Below are 13,273 nucleotides of genomic sequence, written 5' to 3'. Positions count from 1 at the left end.
GACTCCCTCCAGCTCCACTGGGGCTTCGTGCCTGTCAGGCTGAATTGCGAGGGGCAGCCTATCCATCCGGTGGAGCCGGGGGCTGGGAGACTCTTCTTCTTCTTCTTCCTCCTCAGGTGGGGCGAGGGGAGGCAGCGTATCCTCCCGCCCCCTCCGCGAGTGGGTCGGGCCGTGGCGCGGCAGCAGCAGCCAATGGCGCGGCGGCTCCGTGCAGCAGATGGCGCCCTGCCTCCCTCCCTCCCTCGCTCCGTCTCCTCCCTCCTCCTCCTCCTCCTCCCTCGCGCCGGGCTCCCCTTCGCCTTCCTCGCCGGAGGCGCAGACGGGAGCCGGGCGATGGGGTGCGCGGATGCCTCCCAAGCACGGCCAGCCTCCGCCTCCGCCTCCGCCGCCGCTTTCCTTGGTCCAGAGACAGCCCCGGCCGGTGAGTGCCTCTCCTCCTTGCTTCGCCTGCCGCTGCCGCCGCCGCCTCTTCCTCCTCCTCGCCATCGCTCAAGCCTCCCCTTCTTCATTCCTTCATTCCGCTTAAGCGGCTGAGGGGGAAAAGGAAGGGGCCTGAGGGCGGGAATGGCGGGAGTTGAAGTCCAAAACACCTGGAGGGAGGGCAGAAGTTTGCCCATGCCGGGTGTAGATAGAGACACCTTTAGGGACTCCCCCCTTTTCCTGACTCGTTATCGTTACTCCGCCTTGCCGTCTCCTCAGCCCCACCAATTCCCCGACGGGAAGAAGAAGTTTGCCGCGGGCGCAGCTTTGGCTCCAGCGGCCAGAAAGAACGAGTAACGCCGCGGCGTTTAGTCGTTCCGTTATCGCTTCCTCGGAGCGACTTCTTCCCGGAGTGGTTGAAACTGAAGCGAAACGGATTGACGAGCGGGAAGGAATTCCCCAGGAGTTCCTTCTGCGCGAGTGGGAGGGCAAGAGGATCGCGAGCAATACAGTAGAGTCTCACTTATCCAACGTTCTGGATTATCCAACGCATTTTTGTAGTCAATGTTTTCAATACATCGTGATATTTTGGTGCTAAATTCGTAAATACAGTAATTACTACATAGCATTACTGCGTATTGAACTACTTTTTCTGTCAAATGTGTTGTATAACAATATGTTTTGGTGCTTAATTTGTAAAATCATAACCTAATTTGATGTTTAAAAGGCTTTTCCTTAATCCCTCCTTATTATCCAACATATTCGCTTATCCAACATACTGCCGGGCCGTTTATGTTGGATAAGTGAGACTCTACTGTACCTATTATTATTATTATTATTATTATTATTATTAATTTATCTCAAGAGACATTTGGATCTGGGGCGCGCTTAGGATTTGTCTGCCAAATTGGTGGCTGTGTGTTGCCGAAGGCTTTCATGGCCGGAGTCCCTGGGTTGCTGTGAGTTTTCCGGGCTGTTCAAGGAGCCTATCATACTTTAGAAGACGGTGACCCCTTAATGAAAATATAGTATCTGAGAAATGATTATCGCCGGAAAGTATTGCACGGCATGCTACAAACACTCACAAATGAATGTATATTGGAATGAATGAATGAATGAATGAATAAAAGAAGCATTCTCCGCTGACATTTCATCCACATCTACAGCAGGCATCCTCAAAGGAAGCTAGGCAAGTGGGGTTTACATATCTGTGGAAAGTCCAGGGTGGGAGGGAGAACTCTTGTTTGTTGGAGGCAGATGTGGATGTTTCAATTGACCACCTTGATTAGCATTGAATAGCCTTGCAGCTTCAAGGTCTGGCTGTTTCCTGCCTGGGTGAATCCTTTGTTGGGAGGTGTTAGCTGGCCCTGATTGATTCATGTCTGGAATTCCCCTGTTTTTAGAGTGGTGTTCTTTATTTACTATCCTGATTTTAGAGTTGTTTAATGCTCCTTTCTCCCTCCTTTCCTGCTTCTTAACTTCTGCTCTGAAGGCAGGGCTGTAGCCAAGGGGGGGGGGGGGGGAGGGATCCACCACCCCTGGAAATTTAAAGGTTTTTTTAAAAAACTGTTTTTCTCATGAATTTTAACTGATTAACTAAATCGTCATGAGTGTCAATTGAAGTTTATCTTGAGAGTGTCCATTGACGTCTATTGATGGAGCCTGATTTCTAAATTATTTTGCATTATGGAACTACTCTTCAAGAGCCACTTAAAAAAGTCCCCCCCCCACTGAATTTTTTTTCTGGCTTTGGCCCTGTCTGGAGGGATTATTTACTCTGTGTTGTTCTCAACCGTTCTACACTGAAGACTTCACGCAGTTCGGCACTGGCCAGGGCCACCAAACGGAATCAAGAAAGGCACTGCAGATTAAGCCAACCAGAGAAGTCAGCCAGAGCAGGACACCTGATGCACCAACCTGGGCAGAGCACATTATTTGAGAACACAGAAATGCTGGACTACTCTGACAAATATCATGTCAGACTACACAGAGAAACCACTGAAATCCACAAGCATGTGGACAATTTCAACAGAAAGGAGGACACCATGAAAATGAACAAAATCTGGCTACCAGTATTAAAAAAACTTCAAAATCAGGACAGCAAATAAATAGCAACTCCCCGAAAACTGGGGAATTCCAGACATGAATCAATCAGGGCCAGCTAACACCTCCCCAACAAAGGTTACCCCAGGCAGTTATCAGCCAGACCTTGAAGCTGAAGGGCTATCAGTGCTAATCAAGATGGCCAATTGAATCATTCACACCTGCCTCAAACAGACAGAGTTCTTTTTCCCACCCTAGACCTGCCACAGATATATAAACCTCCCTTGCCTAGTTTTTCAACATATCTCATTACTTCTGAGGATGCCTGCCATAGATGTTGGCGAAACGTCAGGAAAGAATGTTTCTGGAACATGGCCATACAGCCCGGAACTCACAGCAACCCATTATTATTAATTTATCCAAGGAGGCACTTGGATCTGGAGCGTGCTGAGGACTTATCTGCCAAATTAATGCCATTCGGAGATGCTGCCATGGCATTTCTGACCTTACTTTGCCCCCCCCCCCCCCCATGGAACCGTGGTGGTGCAATGGGTTAAACCCTTCTACCGGCAGGACTGCTGATCTAAAGATTGGGTTGCTGATCTGAAGACTGCCGGTTTGAATCTGCAAGACGGGGTGAGCTCCCGTCTGTCAGCTCTAGCTTGTAGGGACATGAGAGAAACCTCCCAGCAGGATGGTAACACATCTGGGCATCCCCTGGGCAACGTTTCTGTAGATGGTCAATTCTCTCAAACCAGAAGCGACTTGCAGTATGTTCTCAAGCTGCTTCTGACACAATAAAAACATAAAATAAAAACCTTGCCCCTTATGCTTGTGTAATAATAACAACAATAATATAATAAAGAATACAAAAATAATAAATATTGTGATGGTGATGATGATGATGATGATAATAATAATATGATGATGATGATGATGATTTTTGTTACTCACCTCAAGGCTCTAGATTGAGACACAACATAGTAAAAAGACATAGAGGGAAACATCAGACCATTAAAACACATCTATTTAACAACGTGAGCCCCCGATGGCACAGTGTGTTAAAGCGCTGAGCTGCTGAACTTGCAGACCGAAAGGTCGCAGGTTCGAATCCGGGGAGCGGAGTGAGCGGCCGCTGTTAGCTCCAGCTTCTGCCACCCTAGCAGTTCGAAAACATGCAAATGTGAGTAGATCAATAGGTACTGCTCCGGTGGGAAGGTAACGGCGCTCCATGCAGTCATGCCGGCCACGTGACCTTGGAGGTGTCTACAGACAACGCCGGCTCTTCGACTTAAAAATGGAGATAAGCACCAACCCCCAGAGTCGGACACGACTGGACTTAACACCAGGGGAAACTTTTACCTTTACCTTTATTTAACAAATTGTTTTTACTATAGACCTTGGAAGGATCCCATGTGGTTTTTCCCTCTCCCCTTTGACTCCTTTCCAATATTTTAGCCTTTCCCAGGTTCTCTAATCTGTGCCTAAGGATACATCTGCACAGTGGCATGAATGCAGTTTGACACCACTTGAACTGCCCTGGCACCATGCTATGCAGTCCTAGGAGCTGAAGTTTCACAAGATCTTGAACCTCTTCTGCCAAAGAGGGCTGGTGCCTCAGCAAACTTCAACTCCCATGATCCCAGACTGGCAGTTCAAGCAGTGTCAAACAGCATCATTTTGACCGTGTAGAATATGCACTCTGGATCTTTCTCTCTGTGTTTGTGTGTGTCAGTGGAACATGCTCCTGTCTTCCCGGCTGAGGCGGCAGCTGAGTGTCAAGATGATGAATTTATATCTCAGGAAGACTGTCAAGGGTAGCAGGGGTTTGTTGGGTAACTAGAAGGCAGCTAATCTATGGGGACCTCCTTCTTCTGCTCCGTGGTCTGGGTAACCACATGGTCTTGAATAACCTCTTTCAGGTTGTAGGCAGGAAGGGACTTTGTCACTGCGCCTCAGAATCAACAAAGATCTTTAAAGATGCTGAGTTTTGGTGTTGGTTCAATTTCTCTCTTTGGATGGGCATACTTTAAAGATCGAATGCTTTAGAAAACTGGCTGTGCCTTCTTGCCTATTTTTCATATTCTACATGCTATGAGAGAGCATTGCATTTGTTTATATAATGATTCGCTGTCTTGACTCTGGATTTATTTCTTGCACATCAATCCCTTGTCGCCCTTTCTTTCCCATTTCTGCATTCAAAGACTGAATAGATTTTGCTGCTCTTCTTGCTTGTTTAGCCTTTTTGTGTGGTCAGCTATTGGAAAACCATTACTCTTGGGGTCAACCAGGTCATCCTCATATTCTAGTTTTCGCCTAATACATTCAGCACGATCATACCAAGAAGAAAGGTATTGCTTCTCCAACCGAGTGCTTTTCAGGTGTGCTCAACTATAGTTCCCATCATTGCCAACCTGGATGTGAATTGTAGGATTTGTAGCACTACACGTTTATCGTTGGGAAAAGCTGATTCCCTTTCCTACTTTTATTGCATGAAGGCTATTTTTAAAACAAAAACATTGGATATTCATGAAGGATTCTTGGTGTATAGTTGCTTTATTAGGTTGGCATGATTAGGAATACAATCTTATGAAGTCATCTAGTTAGTTTTAGGTAAATGTGAATAGGATCGCAAGCAATTCAGACTTGGAACTAAGCTGAACTGAACTCAGCGAAACTTACATATGTATAGGATTGCATTGTAAAACTTAAGTGTGCGTCTGTATGTTTTATCTGATTCACAGAGTGAATCTACACTGTAGAATTGATGCAGCTTGACACCACTTTAACTGCCATGAGTCAAAGTTATGGAACCATGGGTGTTGTAGCCTGGGTCCAGCACTCTTTGTCAGAGAAGGCTAAAGACTTTGTAAAACAACAACTTGCAGGATTCAGTGGCATCGAACCATTGTAATTAATGTGGTATCAAACTGCATTAATTCTACAGTGTAGATGTGCCTACCATGAAGTCCTTATGTATGCCTATTGGAAAGTAAATTGTGCTGATCTGAATTAGGTTTAGTCAGGCAAGTGGATATAAGATTCCTGATTGAGTTGTTCTCTGCATATTCAAGTTGTTGTTGGTGTCATTATTGTTGTTAGTATTATTACTAATTCAAAGAATCGTAGAGTTGGAAGAGACCTCGTGGGCCATCCAGTCCAACCCGCTGCCAAAAAGCAGCAAAATTCATTCAAAGTACCCCGACAGAATTGTATTTCTGTACCAGATTTGATATCAAAGATATGGCTTGAAGTTGTGAAACTGTGACTTTGAAATGACTTTGTGATAGCAAACCCCATTGATTTCAAGAAATGTACTTCTTACAATCCTGTCTTCTGTGAGAGTAAAGGTGCATCTGCACTGTAGAATTAATGCAGTTTGATGCCACTTTACCTACCATAGCAAATTGAATGGAATCAGAGGAGTTGTAGTTTTACAGATCTTCAGCCTTCTCTGTCAAAAAGTTCTGGTGCCTCACCAAACTACAAATCCCATTATTCCATAGCATGGAGCCATGGCAGTTAAAGTGGTGCCAAACTGCATTGATTCTGCACTGTAGATCCACTGAACTGAGTTGGTTATTTCTGAGTTAACCTGCATGAAACTGGGTTGCTTGCATACTTAAGAATGTCAAAATTTGCTTTCTGTGTTTATGAAAATGGGATCTTTTCCTAGTGTTTAGGATTAAGTTCCTTTTGTGTAAAATAGGCGGATGTTTTATTTTTTAAAAAGAAACTTTTACCCCTAATCAGACTTGCTGAAAGAGCTGTCATGCTGAAATATATTTCTTGGCAGAAGATTTTTGAAGTTTGGAAGAGGGTCTATTCAGAAGGATGGGAGGCAAGCATTTCAGCTTTGTCTGTTATGAGAACTGTATTAAACCCCAGAAAAAAATAATGAATGTTTCAGTGACAATCACTGATGAGAACCAGTGATAAAAGAAAGATGTAAAGACAGACTGCGTGTGTGTGTCTAGTCGTGCTGGTAAGTATTCTTGTAATATTAAAGGATTCAAATATCAAAGTACTCTGAAGAAATATAGTGAGCCTGTGCTGTTCTGAAGTTTTTTGAACATGCAGACAAAATATGGGTGAGTTTTATTTGAATCTTGTTTACCCATCTAATAATTGTTTCCATTGGAATCATTGAGTTTTGCTCCAATGTAAATATGTATAGGATTGGGATAGATAAAGTGCTTTGCCTAAATTACTGACAAAGCAGAAAAAGACCGTTACACCACAGTGGTTTCAGGTTGCTTGAAAACTTCTATCTGGGAAGAAACCTCGGTGAATTTGAATAAATCTCAGAAATCTCCAGGCAGGTATACTTTAACTAGGCCGTCAATGTGTCTGATATAAAAATAGACTGCAGTCTCACCTCTTAAAACATCAAGTAGTGTTTTCTTCGACTCAGCATTACCCATCCAAATATTGTTCTAATGTTCCTACTTCTGAATTTCCCATTCTCTGATGTCTGCAACTTTCTCGGCAAGACTTTGTGTGTGACTTGAGCAGTGAAGATTTTTAATGGAAGGTGGATCATGAATGAGGATGCCGAAATGCTCTCCTGCACCTGACTTTAAAAAAAGTTTATTTTGATATAACATTAAGCATTATAAGTGCAAAGCATAACAAGACTCAACATACAGCCAGAGTTTCTGACATTATAGCAAGAATTCATCCAAAGGAACTGAGCCACAGTTTCCTTCAGTTTCTGACTGTGATTTCTCAAGTGGTAGCAAATAATAATAGTAATAATAATAATAATAATAATAATAATAATGACTACACTTGTATGAATAAGTGTGAAAAGTTTGTGTGATAGTGGAGGATTTGCAGCATAATCCTGAGCATGACTTCTCAGGATTATGCTGGAAATCCTCCCCTTGGAATTTAGTGGGACTTTTTCTCAAGAACGTGTGTATAAGGCGATAACTTTCATGAGCTGATTTTGGGAGAAACTGGTTGTGTTTGTTGTTTATTTGTTCAGTCGCTTCCGAATCTTTGTGATCTCATGGACCAGCCCACGCCAGAGCTCCCTATCGTCTGTCACCAACTCCAGCTCCTTCAAGGTCAAGCCAGTCCCTCAAGGATACCATCTATCCATCTTGCCCTTGATCAGCCCCTCTTCCTTTTCCCTTCCATTTTCCCCAGCATCATGATCTTCTCCAAGCTTTCCTGTCTTCTCATTATGTGGCCAAAGTACTTCATCTTTGCCTCTAATATGCTTCTCTCCAGTGAGCAGTCGGGCTTTATTTCCTGGAGGATGGACTGGTTGGATCTTCTTGTGGTCCAAGGCACTCTCAGAATTTTCCTCCAACACCACAGTTCAAAAGTTTCTATCTTCCTTCGCTTAGCCTTCCTTATGGTCCAGCTCTTACATCCATAGGTTACTATGGGGAATGCCATTGCTTTAACTATGCAGACCTTCATTGCCAGTGTGATGTCTCTACTCTTCACTATTTTCTCGAGATTGGTCATTGTTCTCCTCCCAAAAAGTAAACATCTTCTGATTTCCTCGCTGCAGGCTTTGTGCCTAGAAATATAAAGTCTGCCATTGCCTCCACGTTTTCTCTCTCTATTTGCCAGTTATCAATCTGTTTGATTGCCATAATCTCATTTTTTATGTTTAACTGCAACCCAGTTTTAGCACTTTTTTCTTTCACCATGGTTATGGGGCTCCTCAGCTCCTCCTTGCTTTCTGCCATAAAAGTGGTATCATCTGCATATCTAAGGTTGTTAATGTTTCTTCCAGCAATTTTAACTCCAGCCTTGGATTCCTCAAGCCCCACACATTGCATGATGTGTTCTCCATACAAGTTGAATAGGTAAGGTGAGAGTATACTGCCCTGCCCTATTCCTTTCCCAATCGTGTTGTTCCGTGGTTTGTTCTTACTGTTGCTACTTGGTCGTTATACAGATTCCTCAGAAGACAGACAAGGTGACTTGGTATCCCCATACTACCAAGAACTTGCCACAATTCATTATTATCCACAGAGTCAAAGGCTTTACAATAGTCAATAAAATAGAAATAGATGTTTTTCTGAAATTCCCTACTTTTCTCCATTATCCATTGGATATTGGCAATTTTGTCTCTCGTTCCTCTGCCTTTTATAAACCCAGCTTGTACATCTGGCAATTCTCGCTCCATGTATTGCTGGAGTCTATCTTGCAGGATCTTGAATATTACCTTACTGGCAAATCCTTGTATGGTTTAATGGCTTCAAGTGTGACTGCTGCTTTGGTTATACATTTAGAAAATGCATGCTCTGCCCTTGAGCACCTCACAATCAATGAAGTATAGCAGAATGATCAGAAACAAGGAGGTCTATATTATAATGGATGTTGTGGTGTATTTGTCTGTACTAGGGATAAATGTGCAGGCCGTGGATGTGTTAAGGACAGGTCAGTTAATCATCTCAGGAATCTTCTGTCAGCTGTAGGTCAGAGGATCCCTTTACTAGTCTGAATTTCAGTACAGGGCTGTTCTTAATGCTGCAAACTTTAACAAACACGTCTGCCCAAGCAGAACTGTGCTCCTTTTAATAGATGCCCAAAGTGCATTAAGATTAGAGAGTAGTGCTGCTCATAGAATGATTAAGTCGATAGGATTTAAGAGGCTTATGTTGTGCACGGGATTGTAACCTCTGTTTGTATTTTGGGCACACCATTTTTAGTGTTCATTCTTCACTGTGTTGCACAGAAAGGATGAGACAGATGCTGGCTGCTGCGCTCCATATGTATGCATTATGGTAGGTTGTTGACTTGTGCCCTGGGGTCATGTTCCCTCCTATTTCATTACTTCTGGATCAGCAAGGACATTCAAACAAGCACTGTGTCTTGTAGCAATTGCTTCCAAGATGTTACATGTCTTGTTTTTTCAAAAAATTCTGGGGTTGGAGCGACATTTCTTTTTCCAATAGTTTTCTTAGATCATCTTGAGTATGTAAAAAGAATGATAAAATAATGCATACATGTTCCAGTTTCAAAATATGGTATAATAGTAATATAGTAAATAAGCACTGAGCTGGAGACCGAAAGGTCCCAGGTTCAATCCCCGGGAGCGGTGTGAGCGGCCGCTGTTAGCTCCAGCTCCTGCCAAGCTAGCAGTTCGAAAACATGCCAATGTGAGTAGATCAATAGGTACAGCTCCGGCGGGAAGGTAACCGCGCTCCATGCAGTCATGCCGGCCACATGACCTTGGAGGTGTCTACGGACAACGCCGGCTCTTCCCCCAGAGTCAGACATGACTGGACTTAATGTCAGGGGAAAACGTTTTACCTTTTTATATAGTATAATGCATATAACTGCAGGTTTTTGTGGAGTTGATTATTCATGGATTTAATTAATATTGCTTTCAAGGAATCACTAGGTCCTCCAGTGTGGTTTTATGGTCAACATCTGCTCGAAAATGACCATGGATTTCTGCCGCAAGATCCAAGGATTTCTAGAGAGAACACCTTGCTAAGAATCTCTATGTCTTCCAGCATGTCTCCCTGGTCAATTTCCAGCTGAAGTTGATCATAGATTCATATTGGAGGAGCCAGAGATTATTAGAGGGATATTGTCATAGACCAGTGGTTCTCAACCTGGGGTCCCCAGATGTTTTTGGCCTTCAACTCCCAGAAATCCTAACAGCTGGTAAACTGGCTGGGATTTCTGGGAGTTGTGGGCCAAAAACATTTGGGGACCCCAGGTTGAGAACCACTGTCTTAAGCAAAGAAAAAAGTGAATTTTCATTAATGGTTTCTCAGTTTTTGCAGGGGTTCTGCAACCCTAATCCCAGTGAATGTGAAGGGCTGACTATATACTTTGTGATTAGGAGGAAGAATATCAGTTCCAAATGTTTTAGAAACTGTCAGCATAACTATAGTATTCTTCCTGCTGTGGCTTCCTCGTGAGAGAGTTTGTGTTTGTGTGAAACATTGCTTGTGATTACGGAGACTTCTGTGCTCAGCTTGCTTGTTTGGGAACACTTGCTGTATCGTTGTTCCCTCTACATCCCTACCCTTTTCTGCAGCCAGAGGAAGCCTTTTGCAGGATTCTCATATAGACGGCTCTCTTCCTGTGTGTGTTTTTGCTGGGGTGGAATTAATCAAGCAGATAAAGGCAGTGGCAAATGCCTTGTCAGGGAGATTTGTCAGTGAGACCTGATACTGAAAAAGCCATCCCTGGGACACAAATGTATTGGATAATTTCTTACCAGTCTCCAATATTCTGTTATTTGACAAGGTCATCTCCAGGTGATCCCCGGCAAGATCTCTTAACTAGAAGCCTAGAACTAGATTTATTTCAATCCGGCTTTATGCCTGATCATGGGACAAACACAACTTTGAATCTCTTGGTGGATGGTCTTTGCTGAGTATTGAGCAGGATGTCCCTGAAAGTTTTGCTGGACATTCTTTCGATCCTTCTGGTTTGTCAATGTGGGCTGGGATGTGGAAGTATTGTGGTAACTCAGTCTTCCATAGTGGAAACTAATTCAGCAGTTGATACTGGGGGGCATGAATGTTTGATGCAGTTGGGATAATTGCTATGCCCCCATTATTAAATGGCATGTAGGATAAAAGAGATTCTATGGTCAAGTACACATTGAACCTCTTGAAGTAATTATCAGAACTTTAGTGGCTTGGTGATACCAGAATGCTGATGTACCTTTATCACTTAAAATCTGAGAAAGCTTCTTTAAAAACCAAGGTCTGATATCATCATATTGGGTGAATGGGAGCAAACTGAAACTTTTTCCAGATAAGACAGAAGTGCTCCTGCTCTGGAAAGAAGTTCATCCAGTGCTGAATGGTATCGCACTCTAGCTGAAATTTGCAGTTTGAGTATCCCTTTAGACTCAGTCCTGCACCTGGATGTCTTGGGGCAGTTCCAGACAGCGGTAAAGTCCGCTTCTACTCAGGTTTAAAAAAACCAAGTTGGGGCGGACTGTAGTGTGCACACTGCCCCAAAAGCCTGCGCTTTCTGCGGGTGCTATCTACATGTCCTCCCGGTACCTACCGGGTGAACAGGGAGATAGTCCCCTTCCCCACCCCTCAAAACTCCTTTAAAAAATAAAAGAACTTACCTGGCCTCCATTAGCGTAGTGCTGAAGCTCTCCTGGGGCATAGGAATGATGTGCCAGGAGAAGGGGGGACAGAAGTGATTTTCCTCCTTCCCGTTTTCTCCTGGTGCGTCATTTCTTTGCCTCAGGAGAGCACTAGCACCACGCTTATGGAGACCGGGTAAGTTCTTTTATTTTTAAAAGGGGGTTGAGGGGTTGGGAGGGGGTTAGAGACCTGATTCAGGTCTGATTCAGTCTGGAAAATGCAACACGGCTGTACAGAAGGCTCTTTCAGAAGTCCTAGAACTTCTGATTGGCCAATCCAGACAGCAACCATAATGGGTTTGCCCCGTGCCTTCCAAGGAGGTGCAAAACAAACCCACTAACAAATTAATTAACTACAAAGCAGGGTTTTTCTGCTTTGTGGCAAAAGCATTCACCTCCCCCCCCACGAATATCCGAGAGGGCACACAGTTTGCACATTTTGTCTGGATACGCCCCAGGTTTTGGGTGGTTACCAGGGTTAGTGTATTTGCACAGCTGATGCTAGTAAGCCAGCTGTGCTGCCCCTAGAAAGGTCTGATCTGTACACAGTGAATAATGTTTTAGTTACATACCATTTGGAATACATGTATACCTCAGTTAACAAAAATTCTGACAAAAACTCCCATTTTACAGTGTTTAACAGGAGTCCAACTCAGTCAAGTTCTCTTTCAATTGTTTTTTGTTTAGCTGAAAGGTTTTTTAAAATTTGTATTATAACATAAGTAATGTTAGTTTTGAATAATAGCTCTTCTGAAATCTATTTAATTGCTCTTCTGCTTTGTGGTATATGAATCTATTACTTTCCAAGTTATTTCTGCCTCGGACACTAACAAAGAACAGAAGTCCAGGAACACATCATCTTCATTAACTGTGGTATACCACTGTTGTTACGTGCTGTATATGTTGGGGAATTTCATCTGGTTCAAAATGTGTCTCAATGTTTTAGAAGAAAGCCCTTAAAAATAGGCATCATTATTAGGCAAACAGGTTCATGGTGTCCCAGACTTGTAAAACTGTTGAATTTTTCCTGGTGCTATTGCTGCAGTATCATGCAAGGATCCAATCACATTTCTACTATTAACCTCTAGAGCAGGGGTCCCCAAACTAAGGCCCGGGGGCCGGATGCGGCCCTCCAAGGTCATTTACCTGGCCCCCGCCCTCAGCTTTATAATATATTTTTATATCCGTTTTAATAATATTATGTTATACAATATAATACTAATAGTAATACCATATAATAATATTAATTATATGTTATATATTACATATTATATAATAGTATAGTGGTATAGTTCAATATAGTAATATATAATGCTAATATTGTGTTATGCTAATAATATATTGTATGTACATACAGCTGCTCTGAGTCCCCTTCGGGGTGAGAAGGGTGGGATATAAATGTAGGAAATAAATGCAGTAAATAAATAATTAATTTTAGACTTAGGCTCGGCCAAAGTCTGAAATGACTTGAAGGCACACAACAACAACAATCCTAATTAACTTGACTATCTCATTGGCCAGTAGCAGGCCCACACTTTCCATTGAAATCCTGATAGGTTTATGTTGGTTAAAATGGTTTTCATTTTTAAATATTGTATTGTTTTTGCGTTGCTGTTGTTGTTGCACTACAAATAAGACATGTGCAGTATGCATAGGAATTTGTTTTGTTTTTTTCAAATGATAATTCGGCCCCTCAACAGTCTGAAGGATTGTGGA

At 43.0% G+C, this 13,273-nt stretch overlaps 1 protein-coding gene across 1 annotated transcript in view; it reads left to right on the top strand.

The window, feature by feature from the left end:
- The first annotated feature begins 259 nt into the window (after window positions 1-259).
- Window positions 260-13,273, top strand: part of thsd7b (thrombospondin type 1 domain containing 7B) — a 629,413-nt gene continuing 616,399 nt past the window's right edge. The window contains exon 1 of the mRNA XM_062966810.1: window positions 260-421. The gene's annotated coding sequence lies outside the window, so the exon portion shown is untranslated. The remainder of the gene's footprint in view (window positions 422-13,273) is intronic.

The sequence above is a fragment of the Anolis carolinensis genome, chromosome 1 (assembly GCF_035594765.1).
Source record: "Anolis carolinensis isolate JA03-04 chromosome 1, rAnoCar3.1.pri, whole genome shotgun sequence".
NCBI classification, from domain to species: domain Eukaryota; kingdom Metazoa; phylum Chordata; class Lepidosauria; order Squamata; family Dactyloidae; genus Anolis; species Anolis carolinensis.
Note: the sequence above shows the minus strand (reverse complement) of the source record. Positions and strands in the feature narration are given on the sequence as shown.